Source organism: Anomaloglossus baeobatrachus, chromosome 6, assembly GCF_048569485.1.
Source record: "Anomaloglossus baeobatrachus isolate aAnoBae1 chromosome 6, aAnoBae1.hap1, whole genome shotgun sequence".
NCBI classification, from domain to species: Eukaryota; Metazoa; Chordata; class Amphibia; order Anura; family Aromobatidae; genus Anomaloglossus; species Anomaloglossus baeobatrachus.
In genome coordinates this window covers 295,057,725-295,077,989 of record NC_134358.1, presented here as the reverse complement: position 1 = coordinate 295,077,989, position 20,265 = coordinate 295,057,725, and positions in this window count along the sequence as shown.

Genomic DNA, 20,265 nt, shown 5'->3' with positions numbered 1-20,265 from the left:
CTTAGAAATTCACCTGTGTCCTTAGTGAAGGATGGTAGATCCTCAACCAGTGGTTGTAGTTTAGAGTCAATCCAACGATTGACATGTTCTAAAAAGTTACCTCGACCCGACACAATTGGTCTCCCTGGTGGTGTATTAATATCTTTATGAACCTTAGGTAATAGGTACAGCGTGGGAACTACAGGCTCGACCACCTGAAGAGCAGAAGCCAGCTCGTCGGTGATAACATTGTTGTCTAATGCCATTTTAAGAATTTTTTGAAGCTGAGTGGTATATGCGGACAATGGATTAAAAGTCAACTTCTTATAGCAGACTTTGTCACGCAACTGTCTAAATGCTTCCTTTTCATAAAGATCACGCGGCCAGACAACAATGTTACCACCCTTATCCGCCGGCTTCAGCACGACATCCGGCAGAGCCCGCAGTTCCCGTAGCCGCACCCGTTCCTGTCTAGTAAGGTTATCCGATAAGATAGAAGATGGAATTTTTTCAAACTCTTTGGAGACCAATTGAACAAAGATATCTACGTTGGTACAGGAAGATAAAGGAGGGAATTTTTTAGACCGCGGACGTATTGAAGGAGGAATCTTACCTCCTTCAGATGTATTATGCTCAATGGCAAGTTCCTCCAAATCACATAGGGCTATCTGTTCCTCCTCTGTAGGAAAAAGAGTATCCAAATTAGAATCAAAAAAATACTTCTTAAAGATCAGAGAGCGAGCAAAGAGATGCAGATCCTTGATTGCTAGAAATTTGACAAATCTGGCAGTGGGTGAGAAAGACAGACCCTTCTCTAAAAGGGATAAATCAGAGGGAGACAACACATACGTACTCAAATTAATCACCTTGTTCGGGTGTCTATGTCCAGAGGTGTTATAGGTATTCTGATTACTTGAGAATGTCCTGTTATCTCCAGACTTCCCAAAAACCATGCCAGATCGAGTAGTCATTGCAGATGACAAGGAAGATGCATCCGATTGGTCGCTCGCAGATGTCAAGGATGAAAAGGAGGAGGCGCGGGTAGCCCGTGGTGGACCGGAGGGACTCTTCCTCCAAAAATAAACAGATTTCTGGGAAAAATCCCGTTGGTCTCGAGTGAATTTCTTGGCCTGTGTGTCATGTATTTTCTTCACACATATATCTAAAGCCTTATCCTTATTATTGAATGAATACATTTCTTACTCCTCATTTCTTTGATTGGTTGTGGGTTAGGAAGGTTGTCTTTCCTCTCCTAATTTTATTCTTGATTTTAATTTTTCTATTGTTTTAATTTAGACATCATCCTTTTGATACCGGGACCAGTATCCTATATTACACTGATGGGGCGGATTCTATGGATCTGGATATCTTCAGGACAGATTTTCGGACATACCGATTGAATTTAGCTTGTTGTCTACACTTGTTGTTCTATCTTAACTGTTTGTAATCTATGACATGTTTCCCTTTCATACCACTCATTTGCTGGGGTTATATGTTTCATATTATAACAGGCTAATATTATCTGTATCAATTGGTTTATGAGTATATATCCTGCTATTTTCTACTTCCCTTGTATTTATATATTTCTTTTGGAAATGGCTAATATCAATGACACATGTTATATATATGGATTACTGTGCCAATCTTTCGTATTTTTCTGTATTGTTTTATATGTAGAGCTTTATGCAGGACGGATACTATCATATTCTGCTTGAAACCAATTCTTATGATTATAACTATGGTGGATCAAACTATATATTAGGTTCCATCTTATGTCCTGTTATGGTGCCCCATGATTCTTTTATGCCGCCTCTACCGTAATAGTCTATGCTTTAAAAACTCTTATCTACACACTTAATATGCTGTGAGATTCTCTTGGATTTCCTGGTTGGGCTTGCACGCATGCGCGCCTCCCATTCCTGGCCGCCATCGCCCGCTGTGTCTCTCTGCCTCGCGCGGCGTCCGCTCACGTGACGGCCATGTGATGAGTCACGTGGCTGCCGCGTGACCGCGCGCCGGGCGACGCTTGACGCGGCGGGTGGTTCGCGTCCTGGGTTGCTAGGTAGCTCATGCGTCATACATACCGCCCACCAAATTTGATTGGATGATGCCTCTTTTTTAATCCCCTGCACTTCCCTCACTAACCACTCCCCTGACGAAGGCATTTTATGCCGAAACGGCCGTCGGGCGGACGCTGACACAGGTCTCTTCCCGGTTTTTTCAGGTATGGCTTACATGGAATATTACAGCCTTCTCCCTTGGATTTTTCCATGGTTTTTCCCACATTGTGTTTGGTAGGGTTCTTTTAGTACTGTTGGTCACAATTTGATGACCATTAGCATTACCTGGGCACAACTCAGACCTTGGTCTGTTTATATTATTATACCTACCATTTACAAATTTTTCTGCCATCTCCTACCAATTCCTATTTTCCATCTTTGACCTGAACTTGTGGTTGTTACAATCCATACCTGGTTTATGCATTTTACTACACATATTTTGGTCACCCATTCATTGTAATCATGGGTCCATATTGTGTTATGGTGTTTTAACATGCACCTTTATTGTGCTAGGAATTCTTGTTGTCAGAGTCTTTCTTGTAATTGTGCCGCTCTCCACTTCAATAAAAAGTTTTTCACTTTCAGCTACTTGGGCTTTTATGGTCGTTTTTTCCTCTGTCCTTTCATTTATGTTTGCGATTGCCCTAGTCCACTCCAAGATTGATTATTATGAATTATCTCAGTACTATACAGTGTACATATTAATCTTGGAGTTATGTATTGGTTGCTAATTTTGTTTATTAGATCTTGAAAAAGAATATCAGAAATGGGAGAAGGAAATTATAGCCGCAAAAAACAAAGAAATATAAAAGGGACACCAATGATGCCAAAAATGGCTCAGTGTATAGATGGAAATCCTATAATCAATCCAAGACTAAAGGCTGCTTTACATGCTGCGATATAGTTACCGATATCGCTACCGTGCGTACCCGCCCCCATCGGTTGTGCGACAAGAGCAAATCGCTGCCCGTGGCTCACAACATCGCTCAGACCCGTCACACTACTTACCTGCCTAGCGATTTCGCTGTGACCGGCGAACCGCCACCTTTCTAAGGTGGCGGTTCATTCAGCTTCACAGCGACATCACTAAGCGGGCGCCCAATAGAAGCGGAGGTGCGGAGATGAGCGGAACTAACATCCCGCCCACCTCTTTTCTTCCGCATTGCCGGCGGCTGCAGGTAAGGTGAGGTTCCTCGTTCCTGCGGTGTCACACACAGCGATGTGTGCTGCCGCCGGAACGATTAACTACATCGTACACGCAGCAGCAACGATAATTGGGAATAGGGGGGCATGTCACCGATTAGCGATTTTGAACATTTTTGTGACGATTCAAATTCGCTCATAGGTGTCACACGCAACGACATCGCTAAAGCGGCCGGATGTGCGTCACAAATTCCGTGACCCTAACGAGATCGCTTGAGCGATGTCATAGTGTGTAGAGCGGCCTTAAGTGAAATTCAAAGTCAAGATCTATGTCTTTTCTCCTCAATGTCTTCTATGGAGGAAGGACAGAATAAAAATCTGGATTCTGGTCCATCCTTTGGTGGGCCCTCATGGTTAGGGGTGACAAATAAACAACGCACCTCTGGGGGTGTTGAACTATTGTACCACCATGTACAGTGGAGAAGAAAACCAAAGGACGTAATTTGGAGGTGATTAACCTCCCTGATATTATACTCACTGAACCTCAAAAAGAGGTTCTTAGTTTAGGTTTGAATTTTGCTCCTAATCATGATAATAAAAAAATATTTTTTTCAATTAAAATGGGCCATTGGCCACAAAGGCTTTAATTTTCAAAAAAAATAATAGGAGAAAATGCAGCATACAATTTGTTAACACAATTTCTTCTGAGTGCACCAATACCCCATATGTGGTCAAAACTACTTTTCAGGCACAGTGCAAAGCTCTGAAGGAAAGGTGCACCGTATTGAAGTTCAGATTTGGTCGGAATGGGTTTGGGGAGTGCCATGTCAAATTGTCAAAGTCCCTGACATGCAAGAAAAGCTGAACCCCATAGGTGACTCCATTTTAAAAAGTAATCCCCTCATTGAATTCATGTAGGGGTGCAGTGATCCTATTGCCACCACAGGTGTGTCACAAAATTTGATACTATTGAGCAGTGAAGAAAAAATTAAATTTTTACTACTAAAATATTGTTTTAACCCCAGATTTCCAATATTCATGAGGGAATATGGAAAAAAAAACCAGCCCCATAACGTGTTACACAATTTCTCCTGAAATACACCACATATGACTGTATAGTACGGTTTGGCCACACGGCTAAACTTGGGAAGGAAGGAGCACCATTTGACTTTTGGAGCACAGATTTTCCAAGAATAGCTAGCTGACTATATTTGCAGTGCTTATAAGTGGCACAAGTGCAGAAACGCCCTCAAGTGTCCATATTTTGGAAATTACACCCCTCTGCTAATTCATGTATGGGTATAGTGACAATTTTGTTTCTGGAACACACTCCTGAAGTCAAATGAAGTGCATGTTGCAGAATTAAAAATAGCAAATAAACCCTTGTAGTGCACAGTACATTGTAGTACCCATATATTGTGCCCAGCTCGTGCTTCTGGAGACATTAAATTAAATAGGCTTCCTCACTGTAACAATGTCAAACATGTGGACATTGACTGTTGACACATTGTGGTGCTCAGAAGGAAGGTGAGCATTTGGTAGTGCATGCAGAGTTTGTTGAATATTTTTCGGGGGGGAACCATAGCTTGTTTGCAGAGAACTATGTGCTACCAGTAACATGAAAGCCCCCAATATTTCTGTTAGATGACACACCTGAGTGGAGACTTGTTTTTTGTGGGTTGAGTGGCAATTTATGTACAGAACAATTTGGATCAATTCACATTAATCCTATACACTATGCTGAGCCCTTATATCAGGGTTTCCATTTACATCTCCAAAACACGTGATTCCGGTTGAAACCCCCAAGAGATCCATTCACTATAATAAGGCAACAAAGTCTCTGCTTCATTGCAGTGAATTTTCAGTTGGGAATTGAGAGACTTACATGTAATCTCTGTGTAAGAGCTCAAAGCTCAGCATAGAGTGCAGGATAAATATAAGCTGAGTCTTACTGCAATCTTTGGGAGGCAGAATACACAAATAAACAGCAGTTGAAGAATTTGCTTTATTACTATTTTTATGCTGCTCACTTTGCAGTATAAGTGATAAGGTGGCTTTATTCCTCAGGTCAGTACGATTACGGTGATACCAGATTTATACAGTGGCAAGAAAAGTTATGGCACACCTGGTCAAAGTCACTGTTATTGTGAACAGTTAAGCAAGTTGAAGATGAAATTATCTAAAAGGCATAAAGGTAAAGATGACATTTCTTTTGTATTTTAGGTTAAACAAAAATAAATTTTCATCTTTTACATTTTTAATTAACAAAATAGGAAAATGGACCAATGCAAAAGCTTGGGTACTCTGCATCACTAGTACCTAGTAGCACCCCCTTTGGCAAGTATCACAGCTTGTAAAAACTTTTTTCAGCCACCCAAGAGTCTTTCAATTCCTGTTTGAGGGATTTTCTTCCATTTTTCCTTGGAAAAGTCTTCCAGTTCTGTGAGATTTCTGGGTCGTCTTGCATGCACTGCTCTTTTGAGATCTAACCACAGATTTTCAATGTTCTATTGTAAAACCTTCAACTTGACCCTTTTGGTGTAGTCTACTGTGGATTTTGATTGTATATTTAAGATCAATATCCAATTGTGAAAGCCATCTGCTTTTCAACATCAGTTGTTTTTACAGATGGTGTTATGTTTGCTTCAAAAATTTTTTTACATTTCATTAAATCCATTCTTCTGTCTAACCGTGAAATGTTCCCCATGCTATTGGCTGCAACACATCCCCAGAGCATGATTGATCCACCCCCATGCTTAATGGTTGGCGATATGTTATTTTCCTCAAATTCTTTACCCTTTTTTCTCCACACATACCTTTGATCATTATGGACAAAGAGTTCTATTTTAACCTCATCGAAACACATGACTTGTTTCAAAAATCCATAAGGCTTGTTTAAATTTTCTTTTGCAGACTTTTGACACTGAATTTTATGGTGAGGATGCAGGAGAGGTTTTCTTCTGAGGACTCTTCCATGAAGGCCATATTTGTGCAGGTGTCTCTGAATAGTAGAACAATGAACAATGAACCACAGCTCCAGAGTCTGTTAAATCTTCCTGAATGTCTTTGGCAGTTAAGTAGGGGTTCTGATTGCTTCTCTAGCAAACCTATGAGCAGTTGTCATATAAATGTCATATAAATGTTTGCTCTAAAAAAAGCTGAAGTTGAAAAGAGGATGGCTTTTATAAATGGCTAATGATCCTAAACATATTTCAAAATCCACAATAGACGACCTCAAAAGGCGAACGCTGAAGGGTTAACAATAGCCCTCATAGTCCACATTGAAAATCTGTGGCTAGACCTCAAAGGAGCAGTGCATGCAAGATGACCCAAGAATCTCACAGAACTGAATTAAAGCTCTTGGCTGGCTACAAAAAGCTATTACAAGATGTAATACTTAAAGATTATACTTTTTGACATACACGCCACCATCATGAAATTACCAAATTATATTCCATATATACTATATTAGTGGTGCGTGGCTATACGGACCTTGGATAAATCGCATAGTATACAAACAACAAACAAGAAAAAAAGCGATCAGACATCCAATACAACTTAATATATATTTTTTATTATTTGTGCAAGTGCATGGCATGGGAATAAGCATAAACAGAGGGCATCCAGCGGTGGTGTCAAACAATTACAATAATGCAACTATTGCTGACAAGACCACTGGTGGTGGAGAGTATCCGGGGAACCCAGCAGACAATGATTGCAATATCCATATTAAATCCCCTACCATGGGGTATAGTACACATATAACTGTCCAGGGTTTCCACAGAACCACCACACCATCAGATGGCCAAACAAGTCATAGTACACATACCAAAATGTATGTACAGCCCACCATAACACCATAGAACACTCACCGAGGCCCCCCACCCGACGGACGTCAGTTTCGGCAGATGCCTGCGTCAGGGGTGGTGCCATACAACGGAATTCTCGTGATATAAAAAAGAGGCCCGGAGCCAATCAGAAAGCGGTAACTCATGATGACGTATGAGCGTCTATAGCAACGGACCACCCCATTCACGGCCACGTCAAAGGACAGCACCACCCACCCAACCACCACGTGAATATCACATGGGCGGGAGGATGACGCCGCCCCCAAGACACAGCCAAAGAACCGGGGGGACGCCACTCCCAGCGCTCACACGCACACCGCTGTCATTATATGTATATCGTCTTTCAGACTCACGCATCTAGAGGTTACCTGGCAGCACACTGGCACAGGTGAATAGTGATCACGCCCGAGTATCCACAGCAACGCAACCACCCCCTCCCAGCCGCGTCAGGAGACCAGCCACGCCCACCTAGTCATGCGGTTAACACATGACCGGGAGGACGACGCCGCCCCCAAGACCCAGCCGGGAAGTCCGGAGAGCGTCACTGCCGACACGCAAGCGCACCACATCAACACCGGCACTTAGAATATTTTAGACACCAATATCAATCCAATGTATGAATCTAATGGTGTGACTGCCGTAATTTAACAAGGAATATAAATAATGTTACCCTGCACTGTAGCAATTGAGATTGGGTAATCAACTTAATTTCCACATATAGTGCATCAATCTCTTGGCAGAAAAATCATCCCCACCCATCCAAAAAGACCGAAGGGGTACCGCTACAACAATATACATGTATGATATTCATATTCGTCAACAATGCATGATACAGGACAGGATTTTAATAACATCCACCTAAAACAATTGTGCACATAAACAACCCGCACATCCATATAGGTATTTGTTTGCATAATTAACACGTATCTACAACATACCAGGTAGGCCTACATCTATACCAGTGATCAAAGATGGTGACACTTCGCGACGCATGAGTACCCACAGTGACGGAGCCCCCTACCATCTCCCACCGCGTCAAGAGCCAGACACCGCCCCCCCGAACACGTATCACACATGATCGGGAGGACGATACCGCCCCCACAGATACGGCGAAAAGATGCAGGGGGCCACGCCGCCACCGGACCCGCATGCGTACATGTCACCACCCAGATGATTATATTGTATACCTAATTGATGCCGTAAATCAACAGCACCAATCGTACACAATTTACATATATCAACAATACAGATATAACATCCCACCAGTATACCCAATCAGAGATGCTGAAGAATAATAACAAAATTTATCAATACATAACGTGAGAAAAATCACTATTTAATCCATTTAATCAATAGAGACAAACATAGTATGTGCACGCAGCTCGGTCATAAAAATAATCTTCAGGTGCGTGAGATATTATTAGAAAGTAGCTTCCATCAATCACCAATCGTGGTGAGGCTTCATCGGGATAAATAACTATACAAAAGATAAAATTAAAAATGATTAAAATCAGCAACATTAACATTGCATGGCAAGTGATCATAAAAATGCAGCAAAACCAATATTCTCATTTAAACCAAGAGGATGTAAAGTTTTTAGTGTCCAGATCCATCTGGCTTCCAGGCGTGCCAAATCAGTACCAACTCTCCGACCCCGAATGTTAGTTTCAATGGAATCAATGCCCCGAAATTTCAACAATGCCCCATTACATTGATGATACGACTTAAAATGTTTCGGTAATGTTTTTAAACATGAGACATCTGTTTCATTAACCGCGGCATTAATTCCATTAACATGTTCCCTGACCCGAAGTTTTAAATATCTCACGGGTATACTGATTGGGTATACTGGTGGGATGTTATATCTGTATTGTTGATATATGTAAATTGTGTACGATTGGTGCTGTTGATTTACGGCATCAATTAGGTATACAATATAATCATCTGGGTGGTGACATGTACGCATGCGGGTCCGGTGGTGGCGTGGCCCCCTGCATCTTTTCGCCGTATCTGTGGGGGCGGTATCGTCCTCCCGATCATGTGTGATACGTGTTCGGGGGGGCGGTGTCTGGCTCTTGACGCGGTGGGAGATGGTAGGGGGCTCCGTCACTGTGGGCAATCATGCGTCGCGAAGTGTCACCATCTTTGATCACTGGTATAGATGTAGGCCTACCTGGTATGTTGTAGATACGTGTTAATTATGCAAACAAATACCTATATGGATGTGCGGGTTGTTTATGTGCACAATTGTTTTAGGTGGATGTTATTAAAATCCTGTCCTGTATCATGCATTGTTGACGAATATGAATATCATACATGTATATTGTTGTAGCGGTACCCCTTCGGTCTTTTTGGATGGGTGGGGATGATTTTTCTGCCAAGAGATTGATGCACTATATGTGGAAATTAAGTTGATTACCCAATCTCAATTGCTACAGTGCAGGGTAACATTATTTATATTCCTTGTTAAATTACGGCAGTCACACCATTAGATTCATACATTGGATTGATATTGGTGTCTAAAATATTCTAAGTGCCGGTGTTGATGTGGTGCGCTTGCGTGTCGGCAGTGACGCTCTCCGGACTTCCCGGCTGGGTCTTGGGGGCGGCGTCGTCCTCCCGGTCATGTGTTAACCGCGTGACTAGGTGGGCGTGGCTGGTCTCCTGACGCGGCTGGGAGGGGGTGGTTGCGTTGCTGTGGATACTCGGGCGTGATCACTATTTACCTGTGCCAGTGTGCTGCCAGGTAACCTCTAGATGCGTGAGTCTGAAAGACGATATACATATAATGACAGCGGTGTGCGTGTGAGCGCTGGGAGTGGCGTCCCCCCGGTTCTTTGGCTGTGTCTTGGGGGCGGCGTCATCCTCCCGCCCATGTGATATTCACGTGGTGGTTGGGTGGGTGGTGCTATCCTTTGACGTGGCCGTGAATGGGGTGGTCCGTTGCTATAGACGCTCATACGTCATCATGAGTTACCGCTTTCTGATTGGCTCCGGGCCTCTTTTTATATCACGAGAATTCCGTTGTATGGCACCACCCCTGACGCAGGCATCTGCCGAAACTGACGTCCGTCGGGTGGGGGGCCTCGGTGAGTGTTCTATGGTGTTATGGTGGGCTGTACATACATTTTGGTATGTGTACTATGACTTGTTTGGCCATCTGATGGTGTGGTGGTTCTGTGGAAACCCTGGACAGTTATATGTGTACTATACCCCATGGTAGGGGATTTAATATGGATATTGCGATCATTGTCTGCTGGGTTCCCCGGATACTCTCCAACACCAGTGGTCTTGTCAGCAATAGTTGCATTATTGTAATTGTTTGACACCACCGCTGGATGCCCTCTGTTTATGCTTATTCCCATGCCATGCACTTGCACAAATAATAAAAAATATATATTAAGTTGTATTGGATGTCTGATCGCTTTTTTTCTTGTTTGTTGTTAAGATGTAATACTTGCCAAAGGGGGTGCAACTAAGTGATGACCACACAGGGTGCTCAAACTTTTGCATTGAAACATTTTCCTTTTTTGTTAATTTAAAAATGTATAAGATAAAATTGCATTTTCTTGGCCTAAAATACAAAGGAAATGTGTCATCTTTAGCTTTATGCCTTTTAAAGATTATTTAATCTTCAACTTGCTTAACAGTAATTTTGATCTGGAATGCCCAAACTTTTGCATGCAATGGTATAGGTTCGGCTACTATCGCACTAAAAACACTTTTCTTTTTTAATACAAAATAAAAGTTTGTTGCATCACAAATATTGAAGGTTACAGGATTTTTTTTTCTGCCCACAAAGTTATGTGAGGGCTTGTTTTCTTCTGGGATGAGTTGGAGATTTTATTGGTACCATTTTGGGCCACAACATTTTTTGATTGCTTTCTATTCTGCTTATTATGAGGCAGAATAAAGAAGAAACAGTAATTCAGGATTTTTTTTTACGCCATTCACTGTGTCATAAAAGTGATAACAGCTTTATTCTTAGGTCATTAATATTGTATTTTTTATGTTTTGCCTCTTTACATGATCAAAACAATTAGAAAAAACTCTGCATTAATTACCGGTAATGGGTTTTTCCAGTGACCATGACAGCACCACCGTGAGAGAGAGGTTCCGCCCATCCTAAATAGGAAACCCACTTGAAAATAAAAGGGGCGGTACCTCGCCCCAGCTCCAGTTGGTTATCGAGCATGAGAGGATCTCCAGAAATGATTAGTACACACCACCACCAAATACTTTTGAAGTGTAAGAAAGGAATACCCAAAGGGTGAAAAGACACAAATAAAAATTGGGAGGGTATCAAGTGGTGCTGTGATGGGCTCTGGAAAAACCTATTACTGGTAAGTAATACGGATTTTTACCCTTCGCTGTGACAGCACCATCGTGAGAGATTCTAGAGATAAAAGAATTAGGGGGGCCACCACCTCAAGCACACTCCTTCCAAAAGACAATTCAGAATTGGAAGAGAGATCAAGCCTGTAGTGTTTAAAGAAACTTTTTTTTACTTTTCTCCTCTGTTTTTGCTTTTAATGATGTGTGTTGTACTTTGTTGTAATTTTATTTTTATTCTCCATTTATTGTTAGTTCATCTGTCTACTTATGATCAAGAAGGACCTTCCTTTTCTTTGGCTCTTTTTGAAACATTCCTTCTGGACACTGGATTTCCTTCAAGAGTATTTTATCTAGAAGCACGAAACTACAGGACACCAATTTTTCCTATGTCATTTATGGGATGTTTGTGAATGTCATGATAGTTTTGTATATTGTTATTAGATGCCTCCATGAATTGGCTCTCCAACCGATACTGTTCATTCTCTCTGGGATTCTGCCTGTTGTGGACTCCATCTCTATTTTCCTCCGTGAACATGAGCCGTGGCCCATATCATGCTGGATCCTTTGGTCTGACTAAAGACCTCTTTTTTCTGATGACATATCTAATTTTGGCTGATACCATAATATATGTTAATACCTTATGGCTCCATCCGCATCTCTCCCGTCCCCCTCATGCCACAGATGCATGCTAATACAAATTTATTATGGATTTTACTTCATGATGACTTTTTTGCCATGATGATTACTGGATATATTATGCACCTGTGTCTGTGAGGACGAGAGAGATGTATCTGTGTGAACCTGCCCCAGGAGGATTTCTCTGTCACAAGAAAGTATACATCTAATGCTTACATAATATAAAGGATTGGAGAATTATATTTCTGGTGGTGTAAACATCTGACTTATCTTCATCACCCAACGCCGTTATTTGGTGTTGAATGATTATTTTGATTCCCCCTGCTTTGTTCGTGCTATCTATTATACTTACCTTTATCTATGTCCTTTGTCCGTTTGCCCTTCTCTGTGCCCTTTTCAAAAATGGCCGCGCCCCCGCGGCGCGCATGCACGGTGTGGCCCCCTTCTGAGCGCCTTTGAATGACAGCTTCCTTAACGGGATGGGGCGGGCACAGTGTGACGACACTGTTGGTGCCCGCGTCATTTCCGGGAACGGCCCGATACCTGACGCTCCGAACGGGATCCCGCCCCCTCATGTGGCCTGAATGGGCGTTTGGCCTCTATGTCATCATTAGGGCACAGTTAAAAGGACCCCTCTCGCTGCACATCATGTCGCAGTCCCCTGAGGAAGACCACAAAATGCGTTGGGGTGCGATGGCTGTGGGTCTGTCCAAGCTACTACCATGGGTAAGTTATCATGTGTATTATAATGTTGATATGTTCACTGTCACTAGGATTTAACTATCGCATGTCTGGGCTAACTTTGCTCTCACTTCCCATGGTAGTCTTCCAGACCTAACTGCCTTGCTCTGGACCTTACACTTGTCTACCTGCTTCTTATATTTAACCTTGTAAACTCTGGATCACTCTTTGTGTAAATTTTAATATGTATTTTTTGTACCGAATAAAGATTACTATATTTTACTAGAGCTGATTCTGTTTGAAGTCTATCTTTCAAACACCTGACACTGGTTACTATTCCCCTCCTCTGTCAGTTCTCTATATGGCTTTTTAAGGGTGTGACCACTTTGAAATCTAATGATGTATAAGGATCCCTTATGTGTCCTATCCGGTTTTCTAAGTGTTTAAAGAAAGTAGAAGGAGAAGACCGTGTTGCCGCCTTACAGATCAGGTCATCGGGACCGCTGCCTTCTCCGCCCAGGAGGACTCCATCGCCCTGGTAGAATGTGCCTTGAGACCCACAGGAACAGGAACTCCACTAGAGGAGTATGCTAGAGAAATAGCCTCTCTTATCCATCTGGCTATTGTACTCTTAGTTACCCGACAGCCCTTATTAACTCCATGGTATGACACAAAAAAAGAGATCTAGAATTTCTCCAGTCTTGCGTGATATGGATATATTGCAAAAGTGCCCTCCTGACATCTAATGTGTGAAGACGATGTTCCTCCTGAGACACTGGGGAGTCGCAAAAGGAAGGAAGTACTATCTCCTGCAAACTCTGAAAAGTCTTGACTACCTTCAGCAGATAGGGTCATCTTTTGTCCGGACCTGGCCTATCATCAAAAATCTGCATGTAAGGGGTGTCTAGGGACAGAGCCTGGAGATCACCTACTCTACTAGCCGAGGTGAGGGCCACTAACAAAACAACCTTCATGGTGATAAGTTTTACCGAAGCCTGGTCTAAGGGTTCAAATGGACTCCCCGTCAAGGCATCCAAAACTAAATTCAAATCCCAAGTTGGCAGCCTGGAAGTGGGAACTCATGTAATAGCAGAAACTGCTGTGTGAAATACTGACATGAAAAATTCAATAGCTATATGTAAGAATGAAATGGGAAAAATGGAACCTGCATTACTGCCATGAACATATGAACAAAGATCAATTCAGTAGACAGGACACACACAAGCTAGGGACCCCAACGTAGAGAAATACTTTGGCGTAGTGTTGGGGCTCTATTGCATTGATCAATTCAGTAGCTAAATTTCTCTTTGTTCATATGTTCATGGCAGTAATGCAGGTTCCATTTTTCACATTTCATTCTCACATATAGCTATTGAATTTTTCATGTAAGTATTTCACACAGCAGTTTCTGCTATTACATGTAATCCCCTTGCTTAGTCACTGGTGTGCATACCTTATCTCCATATAGTGATTTTTTTTAGGTTTTTGCACCCAGTTCAGACATAGAATGGAGTTCCAAACGTTATTCCTTATTTGGAAGTGGGAACTGGCGTGGCTGAGGCAAGATTTTATAAACCTGACCGCCCATGGGTTAGCAGCAAGATTATAATGATACAATGTCCCAAGCGCCGACACAGCCTGACAGCTAGACCCATCTCCCAGCCCCCCTGGAGAAATTCCAGAATTGCTTTAACCGGAGGATCCCCTACTAGACTTTCCCCTGAGCTGGCCAAAAACTTATCCCACACCCTATCATAAATTTTTGTGGTGACCAGCTTCCTACTGCCTAAAAGAGTAGATACTAGACCACTAGAGAAGCCTCTATTGCTCAGCAAGCTCCTCTCAAATTCCAGGCCGTCAAGTGCAGGTCTGGAACTTGAGGGTGGAGAATTGGGCCTGTGACCGGAGCTCGGGAGTCTCCGGCAATACCCAGGGGTCTGAGATCGACATCTGTCTTAGCCAATAAAACCAAGTCCTCCTTGGCCAAAATGGGGCTATCAGGAGAACTCGTGCTTAATCCTGCCGTATCTTCAAGAGGACAACCGGGAGCAACACCAGGGGGAAAAATGCATACAGGAGGACTTGGTCCCAAGGAATATGGAGGGCTTCCACCGTGTAAGGGTTGTTGCGTGGATTCAAAGAACAAAACCTGCTTACCTTCCTGTTTTTTCTTGTAGCAAACAGGTCCATAACCGGTACCCCCCAGTGCCTTACTATTTGCCTGAAGACCTCGGGACACAGAAACCACTCCCCTTATGCTAATTGGTGTCTGCTTAAATAATCTGCCTCCACATTCTCTTCCCCCTGCAAATGAAGTGCAGTGAGGGACAGAAGATGTAGCTTTGCTAGGTGGAAAATCTCGGAGGAGAGGGACATCAGCAGGGAAGACCTGGTTCCACCCTGACGGTTGACATAGGAGACTGCCACCCGATTGTCTGAGAGGATTCTGACATGACACCCCTGTAAAAAGAGAAGCAGCTCCCCGCAATGCCTTCTATATGTCCGGAGCTCTCTGTAGTTCGAGGAACATTCTATCTCCTGAAGATTCCAAACCCCCTGAACCACTTGGTCCCTCAAATGTGCTCCCCAGCCCATACCACTGGTGTCTGTTACTATGACATCTGTGACCGGAAGAACCCAAGGAACTCCTTTCGACAGGTGTGACTTCTGAACCCACCATTCCAGAGAGCGAAGAGTGGCCGCGGATAGGTCTACTCTTCCCTCTAAATAGGGCCCTAACTGCCTCTGGGACTGCAAGACCTGCCACTGTAAGGTTCTGGAATGGAACTGGGCCCAGAGAACTGTTGGCATACTTGAAGTCAAGGTGCCTAGTAATGACATTGAGCACCATAGGGAGAGGCGAGGATTGGTTAGGGTTTTGGACATCAGCAATTGAATCCTTTCTTCTCTTCCGGAAGAAGACAGGTCTGCGAGAGAGTCCATCGTGAGACCTAAAAATCTCTGCGTCTGTAAAAGGACCAGCCTTGATTTTTATGAAATGCACTATTCACCCTAACTCCGAGAGGATAGCTAACACTCTCCCTATGTGCGGACTGTACTGTTCTTGGGATTTGGCCACAATGAGAAATCGTCCAGGTACGGAATGAGGAAGGTGTTCTGTATCCGTACATGACTCATCATCTCCAACACTATTTTTGTAAAAACCCTGAGACATAGAGATGCCAAAGGGGAGGGCCCGAAATTGATCGTGCCTGAGCCGGTCCTTGATATACACCCCTTCGCTTGTGCGCACAGACCTACAGGGTTCCTTGACCAGGGAACTGTGCGGACGTGCAGCCACAAACAGTGCAGGGTCGAAATCACTTCCGACCTCCAGGCCCTGCACTCCACCACCGCTAGGCCCGAAACCCCAGGGGAGGCGGTGCCAGCTCCAGGAAGCTCCCAGCTCCACCGGTAAGCCTGCCATTCTTCTCAGACCTGGGGAACTCCTTTCCAAGGTCTCCTCTCCTGAACAGGAAACTCAAAAACTGGAGCTTTGGACCGCTCCTTTTATTTTCAAGTGGGTTTCCTGTTCAGGATGGGCGGAACCTCTCTCTCACGGCGGTGCTGTCATGGCTTGATTCTTTGGGTCATTAATATTGTATTTTTTATGTTTTGCCTCTTTTACATGATCAAAACAATTTAAAAAAACATGTTTGCATTGCTATATTCTGTCTGAGAGCTAAGAAGGGAATTTTGTTTACTTACCGTAAATTCCTTTTCTTCTAGCTCCTATTGGGAGACCCAGACAATTGGGTGTATAGCTTCTGCCTCCGGAGGCCACACAAAGTATTACACTCAAAAGTGTAACCCCTCCCCTCTGCCTATACACCCTCCCGTGCCTCACGGGCTCCTCAGTTTTGGTGCAAAAGCAGGAAGGAGGAAACTTATAAATTGGTTAAAGGTAAATTCAATCCGAAGGATGTTCGGAGAACTGAAAACCATGAAACAATTGAACATGAACAACATGTGTACACAAAAGAACAACCAGCCCGAAGGGAACAGGGGCGGGTGCTGGGTCTCCCAATAGGAGCTAGAAGAAAAGGAATTTACGGTAAGTAAACAAAATTCCCTTCTTCTTTGTCGCTCCATTGGGAGACCCAGACAATTGGGACGTCCAAAAGCAGTCCCTGGGTGGGTAAAAGAATACCTCGATAACAAGAGCCGACACGACTCCCTCCTACAGGTGGGCCACCGCCGCCTGAAGGACCTGCCTACCTAGACTGGCATCTGCCGAAGCATAGGCATGCACTTGATAGTGCTTTGTGAAAGTGTGCAGACTAGACCACGTAGCTGCCTGACACACCTGCTGAGCCGTCGCCCGGTGCCGCAATGCCCAGGACGCCCCTACGGCTCTGGTAGAATGGGCTTTCAGCCCGGAAGGAATCGGAAGCCCCGAAGAACGGTAAGCTTCAAGAATCGGTTCCTTGATCCACCGAGCCAAGGTTGACCTGGAAGCTTGCGAACCCTTACGCTGACCAGCCACAAGGACAAAAAGCGCATCTGAACGACGCAGGGGCACTGTGCGAGACACGTAGAAACGGAGTGCTCTCACTAAATCTAATGAATGCAAATCCTTTTCAAAGCGGTGAATTGGATTAGGGCAAAATGAAGGTAAGGTGATATCCTGATTGAGATGAAAAGGCGACACCACCTTAGGGAGAAATTCCGGAACAGGACGGAGAACCACCTTATCCTGGTGAAAAACCAGGAAGGGGGCTTTGCATGACAGTGCTGCAAGCTCCGACACTCTACGGAGTGAAGTAACTGCTACTAGAAATGCCACCTTCTGTGAAAGAGGTGATAAGGAGACATCACGCAGCGGTTCAAAAGGCGGTTTCTGAAGAGCCGTTAGCACCCTGTTGAGGTCCCAGGGTTCAAGCGGGCGCTTGTAAGGTGGGACTATGTGGCAAACTCCCTGCAGGAATGTGCGGACCTGCGGAAGCTTGGCCAGGCGCTTTTGAAAGAATATTGAGATATTGAGAGTGCCGATACTTGCCCTTTGAGAGAACTAAGTGACAACCCCTTATCCATTCCGGATTGAAGGAAGGAAAGAAAAGTGGGTAAGGCAAAAGGCCAGGGAGTAAAACCTTTATCCGAACACCAGGACAAGAAAATCCGCCAAGTCCTGTGATAGATCTTGGCGGACGTCGGTTTCCTGGCCTGTCTCATAGTGGCAATGACATCCTGAGACAGCCCTGAAGACGCTAGGAGCTAGGACTCAATGGCCACACAGTCAGGTTGAGGGCCGCAGAATTCAGATGGAAAAACGGCCCTTGCGACAGCAAGTCTGGGCGGTCTGGCAGCACCCACGGCTGACCCACCGTGAGATGCCACAGATCCGGGTACCATGACCGCCTCGGCCAGTCTGGAGCGACGAGAATGGCGCAACGGCAGTCGGACCTGATCTTGCGTAGTACTCTGGGCAGCATTGCCAGAGGAGGAAATACATAAGGCAGTCGAAACTGCGACCAATCCTGGACTAATGCGTCCGCCGCCAGAGCTCTGTGATCTTGAGATCGTGCCATGAAGGCCGGGACCTTGTTGTTGTGCCGTGACGCCATGAGATCGACGTACGGCGTTCCCCAGCGGCGACAGATCTCTCGAAACACCTCTGGGTGCAGGGACCATTCCCCCGCATCCATGCCCTGACGACTGAGAAAATCTGCTTCCCAGTTTTCTACGCCCGGTATGTGAACTGCGGAGATGGTGGATGCTGTGGCTTCCACCCACTGCAGAATTCGCCGGACTTCTTGGAAGGCTTGACGACTCCGCGTGCCGCCTTGGTGGTTGATGTATGCGACGGCAGTGGCGTTGTCCGACTGGATACGGATCTGCCTGCCCTCCAGCAACTGCTGGAAAGCCAGTAGGGCCAGATACACTGCCCTTATCTCCAGGACATTGATCTGAAGGGAAGACTCTATCGGAGTCCAGGTTCCCTGAGCCCTGTGATGGAGGAACACCGCTCCCCACCCTGACAGGCTCGCGTCCGTGGTGACCACAGCCCAGGTTGGGGGTAGGAAGGATTTTCCCTGTGATAGAGAAGTGGGAAGAAGCCACCACTGAAGGGACGTCTTTGTTGCAAGGGAAAGAGAGACGTTCCTGTCGAGAGAGTTCGACCTCCTGTCCCATTTGCGGAGAATGTCCCACTGGAGTGGCCGCAGATGGAATTGCGCGAAGGGCACTGCCTCCATCGCTGCTACCATCTTCCCCAGGAAGTGCATGAGGCGTCTCAAGGGGTGAGACTGAGTCTGAATCAGAGATTGCACCCCTGCCTGCAGTGACAGCTGTTTGTCTAGTGGTAGCTTGACTACCGCTGACTGTGTATGAAACTCCATCCCTAGATAGGTCAGAGATTGGGTCGGTGTCAACTTGGATTTTGGGAAGTTGATGAGCCACCCGAACTGCTGGAGGGTCTCCAGAGCGACGGTAAGGCTGTGTTGACACGCCGCCCGAGAAGGTGCCCTGACTAGGAGATCGTCCAAGTAGGGAATCACCGAGTGCCCCTGAGAATGCAGGACCGCCACAACGGATGCCATGACTTTGGTGAAAACCCGTGGGGCTGTCGCCAGGCCGAAGGGCAATGCCACGAACTGAAGGTGTTCGTCCCCTATGGCGAAACGCAAAAAGCGTTGATGTTCTGGTGTGATCGGCACATGGAGATAGGCATCCTTGATGTCGATCGATGCGAGGAAGTCTCCTTGTGACATCGAGGCGATGACCGAGCGGAGAGATTCCATCCGGAATCGTCTGGTGCTCACGTGTTTGTTGAGCAATTTGAGGTCCAGAACGGGACGGAATGATCCGTCTTTCTTTGGTACCACGAATAAGTTGGAGTAAAAACCGCGACCCTGTTCCTGAGTGGGAACGGGGGTCACGACGCCTTCTTTTTTCAGAGCGTCCACTGCTTGAAAAAGTGCGTCTGCTCGCGCGGGGGGCGGGGAGGTTCTGAAGAAACGAGTCAGAGGACGAGAGCTGAACTCTATCCTGTAACCGTGAGACAGGATGTCTCTCACCCATCGGTCTTGAACATGTGGCCACCAGGCGTCGCGAAAGCGGGAGAGCCTGCCACCGACCGAGGATGCGGTTCGGGGATGCCGTGAGTCATGAGGAGGCTGCCTTGGAAGCAGTGCCTCCGGCGGTCTTTTGGGGGCGTGACTTAGACCGCCACGCATAGGAGTTCCTCTGGCCTTTGTCCTGTCTATTGGACGAAGAGGACTGTGGCTTGGCGGAGGGACGAAAGGACCGAAACCTCGATTGTATTTTTCGTTGCTGAGGTCTCTTAGGTTTGGACTGGGGCAAGGAGGAGTCCTTTCCCTTGGATTCCTTAATAATCTCATCCAATCGTTCGCCAAACAATCTCTCGCCAGAAAACGGCAAACCGGTTAAGAACCTCTTGGAAGCCGAGTCTGCCTTCCATTCGCGCAGCCACATGGCTCTGCGGACTGCCACAGAATTAGCGGATGCCACCGCTGTACGGCTAGCAGAGTCTAGGACTGCATTCATGGCGTAGGAAGAAAACGCCGACGCCTGAGAGGTTAAAGATGCAACTTGCGGAGCAGACGAACGTGTGACCGCATTAA